This window comes from Grus americana, chromosome 1 (assembly GCF_028858705.1).
Source record: "Grus americana isolate bGruAme1 chromosome 1, bGruAme1.mat, whole genome shotgun sequence".
Taxonomy (NCBI): Eukaryota; Metazoa; Chordata; class Aves; order Gruiformes; family Gruidae; genus Grus; species Grus americana.
Window position 1 is genome coordinate 159,862,465 of NC_072852.1, and position 15,654 is coordinate 159,878,118.

General features: G+C 41.6%; 1 protein-coding gene across 2 annotated transcripts in view; it reads right to left on the minus strand.

The window, feature by feature from the left end:
- Window positions 1-15,654, minus strand: part of PCCA (propionyl-CoA carboxylase subunit alpha) — a 299,061-nt gene that overhangs the window by 16,950 nt on the left and 266,457 nt on the right. The window lies entirely within an intron of this gene.

The following is a 15,654-nucleotide window of genomic DNA, read 5'->3' on the forward strand; positions in this document are numbered from 1 at the left end:
GTCTGCCAGATTTCCAATGACATGACTGATTTGAAACTTTAATGTTTACTTACATTACATACAGTAAAACTGAGTGTTTACTTTTTAAACACTTCTTTCAATCATGTATTTAATGTTTGAAATGAATAACTTGTTCAGATTTTGCAATTAGAACATGTTAAACAATTTCACTTCCATTTTTGCATGCAGAGGCAGAATGGTGAAACATTTTGGAAATATATCACCTGAATATATTTTTTTTCTGTAATAAAAACTGTTCAGCAGCTGTTATCTACCTTGAGAAAAAAAAAAAAAAGAAATGGTTTCTCTAGTACGTTTTATAGCAATTAGAAATGGCAAAGAACACAATGAACCTCAAGTACCTGAGAGCATCCCTTTAAACAAAATCTTTCTGAAAACGTGTAAGTGCGTGCAGCGATTTCAGCTCCAGGCTTTCAGGTTTTTAAAAAAAAACTTGTAATCACTTTGAGAGATAATTCATTGCACTTAGACAGATGGCCTTCACGTTTGTCCCAGTGCACTTGAAAATGAATGCAAGAAAGCCAGTAGATGGCAGCAGGTCTCTGCGTGAAACTCCTCCGCCTCACCAAGGCCAACTGAGTGGAGACCAGCACCACACTTCATCAATAATTTAAACAAAGGTATTAATAATAAGCATTGGGTGAACCACATTTACAATTCAAATGCATATTTTGCTGATGTAAAGTTCAACACCTTGCTTTGAACAGTATGTTTTCCTCCAAAACAATTAGCTATTGTTTTATTAGCAATAAAATGTCTTTACTTTTCATTTTTACACAGACAGAAAAAATCCGATATCCTTATGGTGAAGGTAAAGGGGGACTCTACCTTCTGCTTCTGTAGAGAGTAGAACAAGGTATTCAGAAATGCATGCAAAAGGTGATTAACTCTGCAATGACATCTTTAAAAAGCAGCTTTCAAAGCCAAACTAAAACAACGTAAGAGAGGATTATCATCCTCCATCAATGGCGTTTGGGCACACAAGGTTGCGTACAATGAACAGTGCAGCCGTTCCGTTAGAAATACTAGTTTCTAATCAGAAACACAAGCAAATGGTTAAATGAACCGATCCTCCACCACCACCCCAGTAAATGTAATCAAATGCCACAACAATATGCCCAGAAGCTCTAAGTGGCACCCAAAGATTTGGGAACCCATTCCCAAACGTGTGCCTTGGTTACAATTGATGGGGCACAGGGAAACCAACACCATTTTGTATGCAAAAAGCTGCTTTGACATCAAGCCTCCTGCAGGCATCATCATGACAATTAAGGCTGTGGCATTCACATTTTTCCAACCCAAAATACAGCTAGCTCTCTCCCAGCACAAGCAACTACATTCAGTGCGGTGTGCTCCTTGCGCTTTTTCTTTCTGAAAGTAAAGCGTGCGTGCGTGTGTGTGCGTACGCGTGCACGTATTCACGGGAGAGGGGAGGTGATGCCTATAGGAGATTTGATGACATAAGTTGCAAATAGAATTGCAGCAGTGTGACAAGTCAAATAATAACATCTTATGCATGTTTCTTTACTCTTGAGTGTCTGTTTTGCAATCAAGACATATAAGTGTCTGCCAGTTTCTGAAGGATATGATCCTTAAGTGAAATTACTGTGCAAATAAAAGCTTTTTACTCCTATTAAAATTCATCTGAGTCATAAGTGGCAAGGAAAAAAAGCTTGTAGAGTGTATTCTGCTGTCAATCTAATAAACATTCTGTGCAGAGGGACTATTTATCAAAGATAAATTGTACTTAAAAGTCCTTCATTAAATCTATGGGGGGGAATATAATTACACCAAATTGCACAGTTTCAGTATCTATGGTTAGTGTCTTCTTTGTACTCAGAGTTTGAAAATACAAAAATAAAAAAAAAAAAGGAAGAACACAGAAATAAGTTAGATTTGCGGACTGTATCGTTGCCTCTTGCAAGGGACTATTTTGATACAATTTCAAAGGATTATGTTTAGGTGCCATTTTTAGTTTTTTAAGCCACACACAACACTTCCAAGCTGCCCAATTTCCAAATTCTAACTAGAAGTGAAAGCTAGACCTTCTGTGTTCATCTAGGTCAGAGTATTTCGCAGGGACCGAAACACAGAATTCCCTATGCACTCCACAACGTACAGCACTGTGGAAAAAAGCTTGTTCCTCAGTACGCTGCACTTTAAAGCTCAGTTCTCCACACCAAGTTAAAATATCCCTACCCAACATTGTTTTCAGTATCTTTATAATTTTCATATCTTTTGGATTCCTTTCTCTGCAGGACTCCTGCTTTTCTTGGAGTGAGATGTAAGAGTCAGTACACTCAAAGCTTTAAAACGCAGGTCTTTGTTATTGATGAGCTGTTCCTTTTCCTTTTGTATTTGTTTATTGTTCTTTAGTCTGTTTGGGGGATAAGCAAGTTACTGTAATCAAAAAGTAAAAAATAACAACAGTAAACTTCTGGGGAAAAGCCTTTTTTGGCACAGTTGGTTCACAAATGACCTTTCAGAATATAAAAAGACAAAGCCGCAAAGAAAGGTTCCTTCTTTAAGATTACCTTTGATGTATTTCTGCTGCTGGCTGGACCCCACTAAATACACGCATAAGCATCTCTTTGTAACGCTGGGTCTTATCCCTCGGGGATGAGCTGTGCAAGGGGGTGCAGGGGGGGGCTGTTCACCTAAGGGAGGTGCAACGCCTGCCAGTGCTGCTACAACCAAGACAACTAAGAATATACCAGATTTTTTTCATTACGTGATTAACACTGCCGCTATGCCTTTGGTTCGGCGAGGACAGAGCTGAACGTACGAAGCAGAAGTTTTGATATGCTACTAATGGAGCATGGCCAAGATTTGGGTTTTCTTCCTTTATCCTCCGGAGGAGATGGGAGAAGGAAGGGGCGTAAATTGGGGAAGGCTGTGAAGTTTGGGTTATAAATAAGAGACCAGAAGGTTTCCACAGGCCTAAACCAGAAGAAACATCTGTTGGAGTCATAAATAGATTGTGGGATTGGACTCTCAGAGCAAGAAAATCTGCTAGCCATCAGATCTGCGCTGATGAGTAGTTGTCACCAGCCACCGTTCCACTCCGCAGGGTTTCAGAGCCTAATTCTGCCAGCCAAAGTCAAGTCAATAAAAGAGGTACCCGAAAGGAGCCGTACAGCTTTTGATGGCACAGAAAACAGGTGTTTCTTTTCCACAAGACTGTTGGAGTCCACAATCAGCTGACAAAAATTATAGTAGGGAAACATGATGTTACTTAATAGTTTTCTAACGGTAACAGTATCCTGTCCTACCTCTCCCACTAAATGAATTGGATGTTTATGTAATGCAAAACTACCTCTTACAACCAAATCTCCGTGACAAAAAAGAAGAAAACAAAAAGGTGTAATAATAGCAGTGCAAAGGAGTAAGGGGGGAACAGGGGGACGCAAATGCAGTGAAAATTGTACCTTGGGTTTTGTGGAGGGTTTTTGTAGATATATACTGTACTGATCCCCCAAGGCAGTAGGCGAGAAGTAGACCAGCTGCTACAAAAAAAGTGGCCAGGGCACATCTGACCCTATCTTTGCTTAAAAACAAGTTCTGCAGTTTGCAGATACGGTTCCCTCGCTGTGTACAACAGAATATTGTGAACCTTCAGTAAAATGCTGAAAACTGCACTCTGTTGCATCTCACGTTAAATATGATCTTCCCTGTACGCCTGAAACTCATGTCCCCAGAAGCTGTAAATGTTCAAACTCCATTGGAGATTTTATAGAGCAATCTAATGTATCACTACCCGTATGTTACTTACGGCAGTGTTTGGACTGCTGACCAGATGTGGATTTTCAGTATGCTTTACCTAAATGTTCACCCGGGCTTTTCAAACGCCTGTCATTCTTGTGGTCAGAAGGGTGAAAATCTCATGTAGCTCAGATTTCAGCAGAGAAACTGTCTGCTGGGCGTCCTCATTATTTTCACTAACCTTACAGGCTCCTTTTTGGAATCAGTGAAATTTATTAACTGTGGTCACATAACTTCCCTCTAACATTCCTAATCCTCATCCTGCCTCAAGTAACTTAACTGTTGTCACCTGCAGTTTGACCATCGTAGATTCACAAGCAGTATGTTATTCAGTATTCATTCAGAGCAATGCTAAGCGATGTTCCCATGCTGAATACAATAAGCACGCTACCTTTTTTATTAACCGTTTTACATTTTAACATCGCGACCATACCGTTGCTTAGATTTCCACCACGACATCTGAACAGGAAAATGATGTATTTATTCCCCATTACTTGAAGGTGTCAGGCAGCACCTTCTTTCAGAATCAAGGATTTCTTACTCAACAAGGAGATGCATGACATTTTGCAAATCACAGAGGCTTTTTTCCGAGCTCTGAGTTCCAGAGCTAATTTACTTCCACAGGGTGGTGGTGAGGGCTGGCATTAACACCTGCACAAAATAACGGCACTTTTAGTCTAATGGAGGAGCAACCACTCACCCTGCCATGGAGACGGTTAAAAAAACCCAAACCAAACCAAACCACCCCAAGCCAAAACAGCCACAAAAATCATGAGCCTTTAGTAGCAGCAAAAGGGAAAAAAAAAAAAAAGAGAGAAGCCTCACCACCACATAGCACACACTCCAGCAGCAGAAACTTAATTAGAATTGTAATTCAGCCACATTTCCCACTTTCCATTCCTCGTGTGATACATAATTAACACTCTCCAGCACCCTAACACGGGTTAAAAGCCACGTAAAAACCGTATTCCCCTCCGCTTCAGACTAAGGCTGAGCAGGCAGAATCCGAGAGGCACAGACTGCAAGCTTTGGAGGTGTCCTTCTCCTGGAGCCAGCACGCAGCCGAGCAAGGTGAAACGAGCGGGGAGGGAGCGGAGGAGCCGGCTGGAGCTGCAGCGGCTGGAGCAGCCTGTTCGCATAATGCTTTGACAACTCCATCAGCGCAGTCTCAAGGTAGCTGTCAATCAGGATGCATCATTTAATACAACAGCACTACTGAGGATTTTCTCCTACAACCCACATGACAGCGTATCTACAGCTCTATTTATATCAGCGCCCAGTTGTGTTTACAATGCCGTTGTAATTAGAAAAGATGCAACAGGCAGCAATATTATTCAGATTTCCATTTTGCCATGCTGCCATGTAAAGTGCGATCTTGCTTCACAGAGTCATGCTAAATGACAAAAGCGCTATTTTCTTCAGTCTCTGTGCTCAGACAGCACTTCATTTGCAGCTATCTATAATTAGATTAATGGTGTAGTGCCGTACAAAGCAGGCCCACTTCACATCAGATAGCATATGAATTAGGACAAACACTTATTTCAATTCCAGGCAGAGAAAGCAGTGACTGGGGTATTTAGCATACCCTTTATGGTGGAATGAGATGTTAATTGTGTACCATTACCTCTAAACTGCTTGCTTGTTGTATAAATCACTGTGCTAATTGATGCAGAGATAGAAACGTAGCCACGGGCAAGAAAGCAACGGAATGAGAGCTGAAGATGGTGGATAAAGGATTATCGAGTAAAACCATATGGAGATGAGGTTCCTTTGAAACCTGCCCACAAGCAGTACCACTAGGAACTACAGGGGGAAAAGTGCTGCACTGATGCTTCAGGGGAAAAAAAAAAAAAAAAAAAAAGAAAATATATGTATATTTTACATCATGGTTTCAGAACAGAATCTTAGTAGCAAATCCGAGCCAAGCAGAAAACTGAAGAATAAATGTGCGTAATGAACCTCAGCACACACCACCAGAAGACAAGTAGCAGGCTAAGCACGCCCTGGGAATAGACATCACACTGCCCAGATTCTGGGGGCCTGAGTTAATAAGTAACACTTGCAAACTATCCGGAGCAGATGTTCCCCTGACCCACCTGGGGACTAGAAATGCAGACCTTTAAACAGAAACTGTGTCTGTGCTAAAAAAAAAACCAACCCAAGACATTCAACTGGCTGCTGAGAAGTTAAATGTTGTAATAAGGGAGGAAGAAGGGAAGCAGCTTTACACACCAGTAGTAACAACTACATGTATTCTAGCTCGTGCACATACAGAGACAAAAAAATCCCCCTCCACGTACTGCGGACGCAGGAGAGGAGACTCTCTCAAAGTAACAAGTAGCTGTGGCAGCACCAGGACGAATGAAGCCCGCTGTCTCACAGGTGGGCTCTGAAGCTGGCTCTCATCTCTAAAACAGCATTACAGCTGCGGGGGCGTTCATTAACTGCACTGCCCAGTGTAGATTCCCTCGCCTTAACTAAACGGTGAGTTTGACCAAGCCCTCTGCCCATGCTCCCTACCACACAGAGTTGCAGCTTTCTCCTCTAGCTGGGCACCTTTTATTCACAGAATGGGAAGGACCATAATGCTTTTAGGACCCTTCTCCCTGTGCTACACTTGGCTGAAGCCCATCAACTGAGTCAAAGCTACGGGGGAGCTGCGGGACAAGCACCCACGACAGACATCCAGCACGCCTGCCCCGGCCTTGGTTTCCTGGCAAAGGTGACTAAAAATAGCATTAGGAACGGAAGACAAGCTACGATGCCATCTTCAGCGCCACATTCAAGGACAAGGCAACTGGGGGCCATGCTCACCTTTGAGCCATGCTTCTTCCCCTACAAACACTGCAAATCTGTTTGGCATAACTATTGTGCAGAAAAGTGGCTCTAGTATACATGCTGGAGCCAACGCCACTGCACTCTAAATCACCTCCCCTCTGCCCCCAAATTATTACAGAAACTTTTTCTTAAGCTCCTTGTTCAGAAAACTTGGTTGAACTTGCACACAGCCAGGACTTAGCTTCATACTTTGATCACTAACAAAATGCCAAGATAAAATGCTAGCAACTAAAATACTACTCCATGTCCTATTCTAAGAAAATATGTTCCCCTCACAACACGATACGTAAGAGCAAATGCTGACTTTCAGCCACGAGCTCCAAGATCTTAGCAACGTGAAATAAACTTCTGAAAAACACAAGTTATTTTCCCCTTGCATGTTCAATCCCCACTATTCTTCAGCATTTGATACTGCCTTAGCTTAAAAGAGCAAAGAGAATGCATTATATATACTAGCTATCTCACTGTCCTAAGATTCATTAAAAAGTGAGATGCTGGATTTTTCAATCTTGTTTTTAATTTTCTTTTGGAACTACTCATTTTTCCTACTAATGGCAGCTAATTATTACTTAGGGGTGTGGGTTGTAAAGTATTGCAGTAGTGCTTATTGACCTCAGTTACCAAAGTAATACACATAACAAATACATATATGCATAGGTGTATCCATGTATACAAGGGAGGGCTTAGGGTGGACAGTTACCCATTACAAACAAACAGTGCTAATGTACAAATTATTGCTCGCTTCAAAATCAAGTGAATAGCAGAAGGGAATCACTTATTGTTTGATGAAGTGCTTCAATTATTTTGGAAGAACCTTAAAATTATTTCCAACAGAACACACCAAACAGGAGTAAGATGAAGGGTGTTAAAGACAGCGTTCCCTGTTCTGAAATGACAGTAGGGTTCAACAGTTTAGATTTTGGTCACTGGACACACAAAGCCTGGGGATTATCCTCCTTTATCACTGAAGCTTACAACTTTAAGGAAACCCTAGCTGTATCTGGCCAACCAAAGGGACCTATGAAATAGAAACAAATGGCAGTAGAAAAAAACCCCACAACCCTGCGCTGACTACTTTGAAATAACACCTCCCAAGTGTGCGCTAGTTGACATAAATGGAAACGCATTGAGGAAAAGAGCTGCGAAGCTGTGTAACAGTCCTGTTCCTAATCATTAATCACTTTTTTTAGACCATTTAAACTAGCCCATTAGAGCCTGCAGCAAAATGCCAACACTCCCATCACTTGCATGTCAGCAGCGCTGGTGTTAACAGGAGAAAATATATGGTTTCTATGACTGTGCCCCAGTTCTACAGCATTTGCTACCTTTAATTGAAAAAGGCAGTTAAACACAAGGTAAATCATTCAGTTAGCTAAGCTGTTTAATAACACATAATTGATAATGTCAATATGCTACAGTGACATAATGCATCACTTTCATCACTCTTATGCTTCAAATACGGTCAACTTATACTTCAAACATTTACTTTATATCTGCTATTTAATGAAAAACCCAGGGAGAACTGCCTGGAGTACCACGTGTGGAACATACGTACAACACATACCACTGCTTCAACTCATCTGCGGGTTGGTTAGAAACAGGTTCCTGCCACAACGTTTGCAACTTTGTGAAAATGGTTTAGTTATGTCACTAGCAACTTGCTTTTTGTCTCGAAACACCAGCAGGTCCTACTGGAGTAATATATATCTCTCTGATAAAATCAGTTGAAAAAGAGCATGAAAAAAAATCTGCACAAGAAAAAGCAACTACTTGTTTTCTGAAATGTGTCCCAATCCCGCAAGCTTTTGCCTAACTTTTCACATGTAACCTGGCCAACAGTAGCCATCAGGACTTGTTGTTAGTATAAGGCAAATCACATGCCTAAGTGTTTACAAAATCATACCCCTGAAATATGGAATATGATCTGAAGTATGAAAAAATATATCTTATCAGCTGTGTACACACAGTGTGGTTAAACATGACTAATACCATTATACAATACAGTGGGTTTTAACATGTATTAATAAAAAACCCCCACACATTTTATTTCTATAAGTGTTTTAACTGGGCAAGATACATTTGACCTGTTTATTATATAATAATAAAAATGTCACTACTGACAAGAACTATGCAATTCCCTCTTCATCGTATAGTAGAGAACAAGCAAGAAGGTTGCAAAATAGGAGGGGTTTGGGGTTTTGTTTTTAAAAATAATACACCCCCCTCAAAAAAACCTCACCACCAAAACCAACCCCAAACACAAAAACCAACCAAAACAAACAAACAAACAAACAAAAGGCGCAATCAACTTTTAGTGACAGCTGTTATATGATGCATGCAGGAAAAGGCGACGGAGCAGGCTCAGCAGTAGCAGGCGAGACAAAGTGCACTGCCACTTTGAACCTCCGTTACCTACATTTAACTATAATATTTGTTTGCCCTGAGATTTCAGTTGTGTCATAGACAAAATGGCTAGGGTGGCTCAGTATTCTGAAAATAAATATATGCTGCCTCGTAAGTAGCCACTTGCCCTCTTCCTGTTCTTACAATTGGAAAGTAGGTAGTGGTAATGATATCACCACGACCAAGTCTTTAATCATCTTTCAAAGAGAAGTTTGGTTCAACTGTCCTGGAGTTCACTGTCCGAGGAGAAGAGTTACGCAGATGTCCAACTAATGAAGGTTGCAATGAACTGCACTGGCCACAGGTGACTGCCAAGATGTCTTCATGTCTTGCTAAGGTAACTTGCTAGGGTAAAGGATTCTCACAACCACAGTAACAAGTCCATTGATCGTGAAGCGCGCAAGGCTTGCAAAAGCAACCTGCAGAGTTTATTTTGACTAGAGACCTGGGTGATGTACGTAAGGTAATGACTTATAAAAAGAGAAAAGCCAACAAAGATGGGTAAAACTGTAGTACAAATTATATAGCAACCCAATGCCTGTAAGATACGCACTATTTTTCAGCCTGGTTTGTTTTGGTTAACTACAAATTTGTAAGTTATTCAGTACGTTCAGTAAGGAAGTACTTTTTGAAAAGTACTGTCTGATTTGGGGCACAACACATCCCCTTCTAGGAAAAAAAAATATTGAGTAGAACTGATTTACAGAAATGTCAAGCAAATGCTGTTTAATTTCTAGACACCAATGTTTTTCCCCCCCTGGGTGGTCAGGGAATAATACGTGTTTGACTCCTCTTCCCTTCAAGCTCAGCACTACTTTTGGCACTCACTTAAATGGAAGAAAAAGCAGAGCACAGTGGCCTTTCGTTCACCGCGAGGCTACCTACAACCATACGGAACATTTAGATAGGTCTTATTTTCCACTGACTGCAAAAATGGGTTTAGTCTGTGCATTTCATAGGGAGAAAATTGCAGAGCAAACTGCATTCTTTCACAGCTTACAAAGTTTTTTAATGGTTGGGCAAGCACTGGTTAGAGCTTGGTCTGTTAATTTGCCTTGGAGTGCTTCCAAACACTAGTTGGTAAGCCACAGCATCTTTCTGTTTTGTTTTGTACAGCAGGTAGCACAAAGACATCTACAACTGGAGAAAAATGTTTTCAAGAAGCCAAAGCCTTTTTACAGAGATTTGATTCAGGTTACAAAGCTCTCTGGATTGAAATATGGATTTAGAGAAGTTAACATATAAAGCCTCTTGAACCTGGGCAAGTCCAGATGTCTTAGTGAGGCTGTGGCAAACTCAAAATTCAAAGCAGGAGTCTAGTTGGTCATGAGGGGAAGCTGTGAGAAAGGAGTGACTACATGTATGAGAACTCAAGCCATTAAAGATGGTGCATAAACTGTGTCATAGTCTCTTCTGGACGTCTTTCTGCCAGACGCTCTGCTCTCACATCGTGGCAATTACACAGCCTGGCAACTGATTTAGGGGTTTTAGTAGCATTACTCTTCAGGTTAGAGATAGAGAGGCTTTAAATCCTGGATCTGTTTTTGTCCTGGACTTGTTTCTGTCAGTAGTCCCACTGATTTCAGTAAGTTCATGGTCTCACCCAAGTGTGTTGGGTTTGCGTGGCAAGGTTTTGGTAGCGGGGGGGCTACAGGGGTGGCTTCTGTGAGAAGCTGCTAGAAGCTCCCCCTGTGTCTGACAGAGCCAATGCCAGCCAGCTCTAAGACGGGCCCGCCGCTGGCCAAGGCCAAGCCAATCAGCGCCTCTGTGATAACATATTTAAGAAGAAGAAAAACACTTAGAGAGAGAGAGCTTTTGCAGCCAGAGAGAGGAGTGAGAAGACGTAAGAAACTCTGCAGACACCAAGGTCAGTGCAGAAGGAGGGGGAGGAGGTGCTCCAGGCGCCGGAGCAGAGATCCCCCTGCAGCCCGTGGTGAAGACCATGGTGAAGCAGGCTGTCCCCCTGCAGCCCATGGAGGAAGGATGAGGGGGTGTAGAGATTCCACCTGCAGCCCGTGGAGGACCCCACGCCGGAGCAGGTGGAGGCACCTGAAGGAGGCTGTGGCCTGTGGGAAGCCCACGCTGGAGCAAGTTCCTGGCCAGACCGGTGGACCCGTGAAGAGGGGAGCCCACGCCAGGGCAGGTTTGCTGGCAGGACTTGTGACCCCGTGGGGGACCCCACGCTGGAGCAGTTTGCTCCTGAAGGTCTGCACCCCGTGAGAGGGACTCCATGCTGGAGCAGGGGAACGATGAGAGGAGTCCTCCCCCGAGGATGAAGAAGCGGCAGAAACACCGTGAGATGAACTGACCATAACCCCCATTCCCCGTCCCCCTGTGCCGCTGAGGGGGGAAGGTTGAAGCTGGGAGTGAAGTCGAGCCCGGGAAGATGGGAGGGGTGGGGGGAGGTGTTTTAAGAGTTGATTTTATTTTCTCATTCCTCTACTCTGTTTTGCCTAGTAATAAATTAGATGAATTCCCTCTCTAAGTTTGGTCTGTTTTGCTCGTGACAATAATTAGTGAGTGATCTCTCCCTGTCCTTATCTCGACCCACAAGCATTTCATTATGCCTTTTCTCCCCTGTTTAGTGAATAAGGGGAGTGAGAGAGCGGCTCTGGTGGGCACCTGGCCCCCAGCCAGGGTCAACCCACCACACCAAGATACTTCAGGGAGAACTTTCAATTCAGTAAGAACTAAGTGAGCTGCTACACTGCACATTAATACTGACATACCTGCCTGGAAAAAAATTGTTTGAAAAATTAATCCTTCATCCTTACTGTCTTCTTCAGGGCGGGGCTGGTAAAAAACCTACTAAATAATAGAGGGAAAATTGTGCTCCACTTTTTCATTCCTTAGTTTAAGGAAGCTTAGGTTTTATTTCAGATGCAATAAAATTAACAAAAAAGACTGATGGCAAGATTATGCAAATCCACAAAAACTCTATAAATTTTATTATATGTAATAAAACATGTTTTAATTATGTTTCTTAATTATTCTGGATACTAAATCACCACAAAAGTCTCAGCAATAGTGCAGCTACAGCACCAGTATTCTACCTGTTTCCTACCATTAAATTTCCAGGGATTATTTCATGGCATTAGGATGGGTATCTACATTAGCAATAGATACACATTCTCTCATCTTTGTAATTCAGAAATACACGCTGCTGCATCTATGACTACTAGCAGCACTATTCATGTAGGACTTGAAATGCTCTTTTACATTACAGACTAGTGGTTCTATAATTCAAGCCTTACGTGACAATCTTTGCTAATATCTAAGGGCTAGAGCCAATAAAAAACTTACATACCCAAAACAGGACACTTAGGCAGAAGTGAAGCACCTAAATCCAAAACGGCAATACGAGCACCTGATCATCTGTCATCTAACTCCGAAGGTACTTACATTCTATCCTCCTCCTTTGTTCAAAGTATGTGTTTAGAGTTGTGCTGCTGCATCTCCTCAGAACCAAGTAATACATCTACTTCCTTCTCTAAGCCCAGATGTGACCCACAAGTCAGGAAAGCAAGGTCCAGTTCTGCTCCAGGGACTGTTTCTACATTTTTCTTTCAACTGACATTGCATATCACTCATAAAATCAAGAGCAGACAGGAAAAAAATAGAAAATTTAAGATCACATGGATAGTAAAAAATTGAAAAAAGAAAACTCTCAAAGACTATCCTCTTATTTTCAGCTTTAAGCACTCATGTAAGTTAAACATATCCCTTATGTGTGCTGGTGAATTGGAGCAGTTATTTCAAAAACAGGCTTATATTTATAAATATTTCACTCAGATACAAAGTTAATAATTGTCAAATACTCATTTGACAATTTATGGCTGAGCTGCCTTAGCCCAAAGCCATAACTCTCAAACAAGAGGTTCAGGTAAGAAGTGAGTCCTGGGAGTCATTTACCAGTGAACAGCAACGTTATTCAGTGGGTTTGGGACTGGGGATGAAGTGACGAACATCACCATATCCAATTATGCTTGACAGGGCAGTGAAATACAATCACCCAAACGAAGATCGGACTAGAACACCTCAGTTAACAACTCATAACCACCCCCCCCAAAGTTATTACTGTGTGAGCTTTGGCTGCTACTTCGTAATTTGATTTTACCTCTGTCCTCGGGGCAATATTTTGAAGTTGTTGGTTAAAGCGATTCAGTATTTATTTTTTTAATTAGACTAAGTTTTTGTGAGCCATTCAGAGCACAGAGTATATTGATCTCTCTATTTTCATCTCTGCTCCTGACTCAATTTTTGACATAACAATTAAAGGACTGTTTCAAAAGATCATAATGAAAACAGTAGAGAAAGCAAGCTAGGAATATGTCTTTAAATGCAAATGAAACTCAAAGATAACGGACTTTGAATAAATATTTTATCAGTCCTACTCTTCACAATCATTTTTTTATGCCATGGGAAATATATTTGCAATTGCCATTAAAGGATTTCTTTAGAGATGCATTTTATACATCTGTTCTATCTTATTATGTATCTAAACTATGTTTATTTCTCACACCATCATTTTTCCGAGTGTAATCTGACAGAATGATTGCTCAGACAACCTACAGTAGATTTGGACTATTACACTTGCAGTTACTACTGCTTTAGGCCCAAGAGTTATTTTCCAGTGTCACCAGGCTAATTTCTCTGCTGGTTTAAAAGGTGACATGCAACTTGTAGTGCACTGATTTTGATCCCCAGAGAACTTGGTCATGTTCCTTTAACTGTGGGTCCTTGCATCCAAAAGAACACCACCACTTTTCACAAGAAACCTCAACTAATTCTCAGCTCCGTTGTGAATTTTTCTACCCCAGGAGAAGACAAGACCAGGTTGGATGAGGCTTTGGGCAACCTGGTCTAGTGGAGGGTGTCCCTGCCCATGGCAGGGGGGTTGGAACTAGATGGTCTTTAAGGTCCCTTCCAACCCAAACCATTCTGCGATTCTATGATTCTAAGACTAGGAGTGATCCACTGGCCACAAGGTAAAAACCAGTCAACTGGAAAGAATTTTAACAGCGATAACATGGTAGGGTACCACATCCATAGTTACATACCTATTTTCAACATAGCAGTTAATCACACTTTGCATAAATAGCAACCTGAGTGAGTCTGTGTATCAATAATTATATAATTCTGGTGTGGGAACAGGAAAAGAAACTAGTAACAACAAAGAACACTGATGAGAAATACAAATTCCTGAGCATTGCTGTGTAGAGTAAAATAAGGACGGAGAGAAGGAAAGGGTTGTAAGACTGGAAATAGCTAGTACTGATTTTATCCATCACAATACTCTTACTACTCAGTATAATGTTAGGAAGAAACATGCAGGTTATCCTGATGCTTTAAAGCTTCCCAGTTTGTCTGTCAAATTTGCAAAGAAATAGAACTGAGAATGTTTCACAGTGGGATAAGATCAAACTTGAATAGATCAGTCTTATTAAAATTTTATTAGTAAATAATGTTAAGTGAGACATTGCAAAAAAAAAAAAGTCTCCTTTCCTTTCCCTTTCCTCTTTTTTTAAAAAATGTATCCAACATGGCTAGAATTTGGCTGACAAGGCATTCCTTGTGCTAAAAGAGGACTTTCATCAGTAGATGACTAAAACTGCACCACATGTGACCAAGCAGGGTAAATATACTGAAAGAACAACCAAGATGCAGCCCAGCACTCCATACTTCAAAAATGGACTGAGTAATTTAAACATTTACAAATTTGACTACAGGGTGCTCCAAGACCACCGCTCCTGCTGTGTAAGGCAGGCCATTGTGCAGTCACAATTGGAGAAAGGGGACAAGGAAGGAACAAAACTGGTTCTGTGCCTTAAAGGCTAAGGAACTCAGCTGGGGTGAGGAGAAAACTGCCTTCTGGTCTCTGCTCCAAGAGCTACCCGGCTGCCTAGTCTGACACAGGGAAATGGTTCAGAAAATGGGGACCAGAATCTGCTTTCCCAGCAGAATGGCTCAAGCACTGGGTTTCTCCTGCTACCTCAAGACTTGACAATTACAACATACTGGAGGGACAGAGCAGGTTTTAATCCCATCACGTGGAAGTCAGCACAGAACCCCTATCTCCAGCCTTCTAGGCAAGTGCTCTCGGCAGCAAGGGGAGCTGCAAAAAGTGAGCGTCTCTGCCTTCTTCCACTAGGAATTTTGATGAATGTGGCTACAGCCGCTAGGCTTTGGGTTGAACTCAATCCTGCCCACCCGTGCTAGATGTTTTCTGAAGACTATTCTCTCAGGAGACTTGAGATGAGTTAAAGTACTTTGTTTCAGCAGCACAGTGAGGAGAAATGAACATTTGACATCTGGTTCCCCCAGAGCAGGGCTGCTGAGAAGATGCAGGCATCTTTAGTTAGACAGCTGTGAAACCTATTTTAGGTGTTCTGAGGACACTCAGAAGGTTACCGGATCTTAAGTTTCCTGGATCATTTTCTTTGACTCAGACACTTAAATTGTACTTGAATCTTGCCGGAGGTGGTAAAATTGAGCCCCTCTGGACCTTTAAGCCTGATGCCTAAGGACATCTGAATATATGATACTGAAGTACTGTTGTCAAAAAACCCATCATACCAATGTTTATGTCGATTTCTGTAACATTGATTAGTGATAATTATTCATCTACCT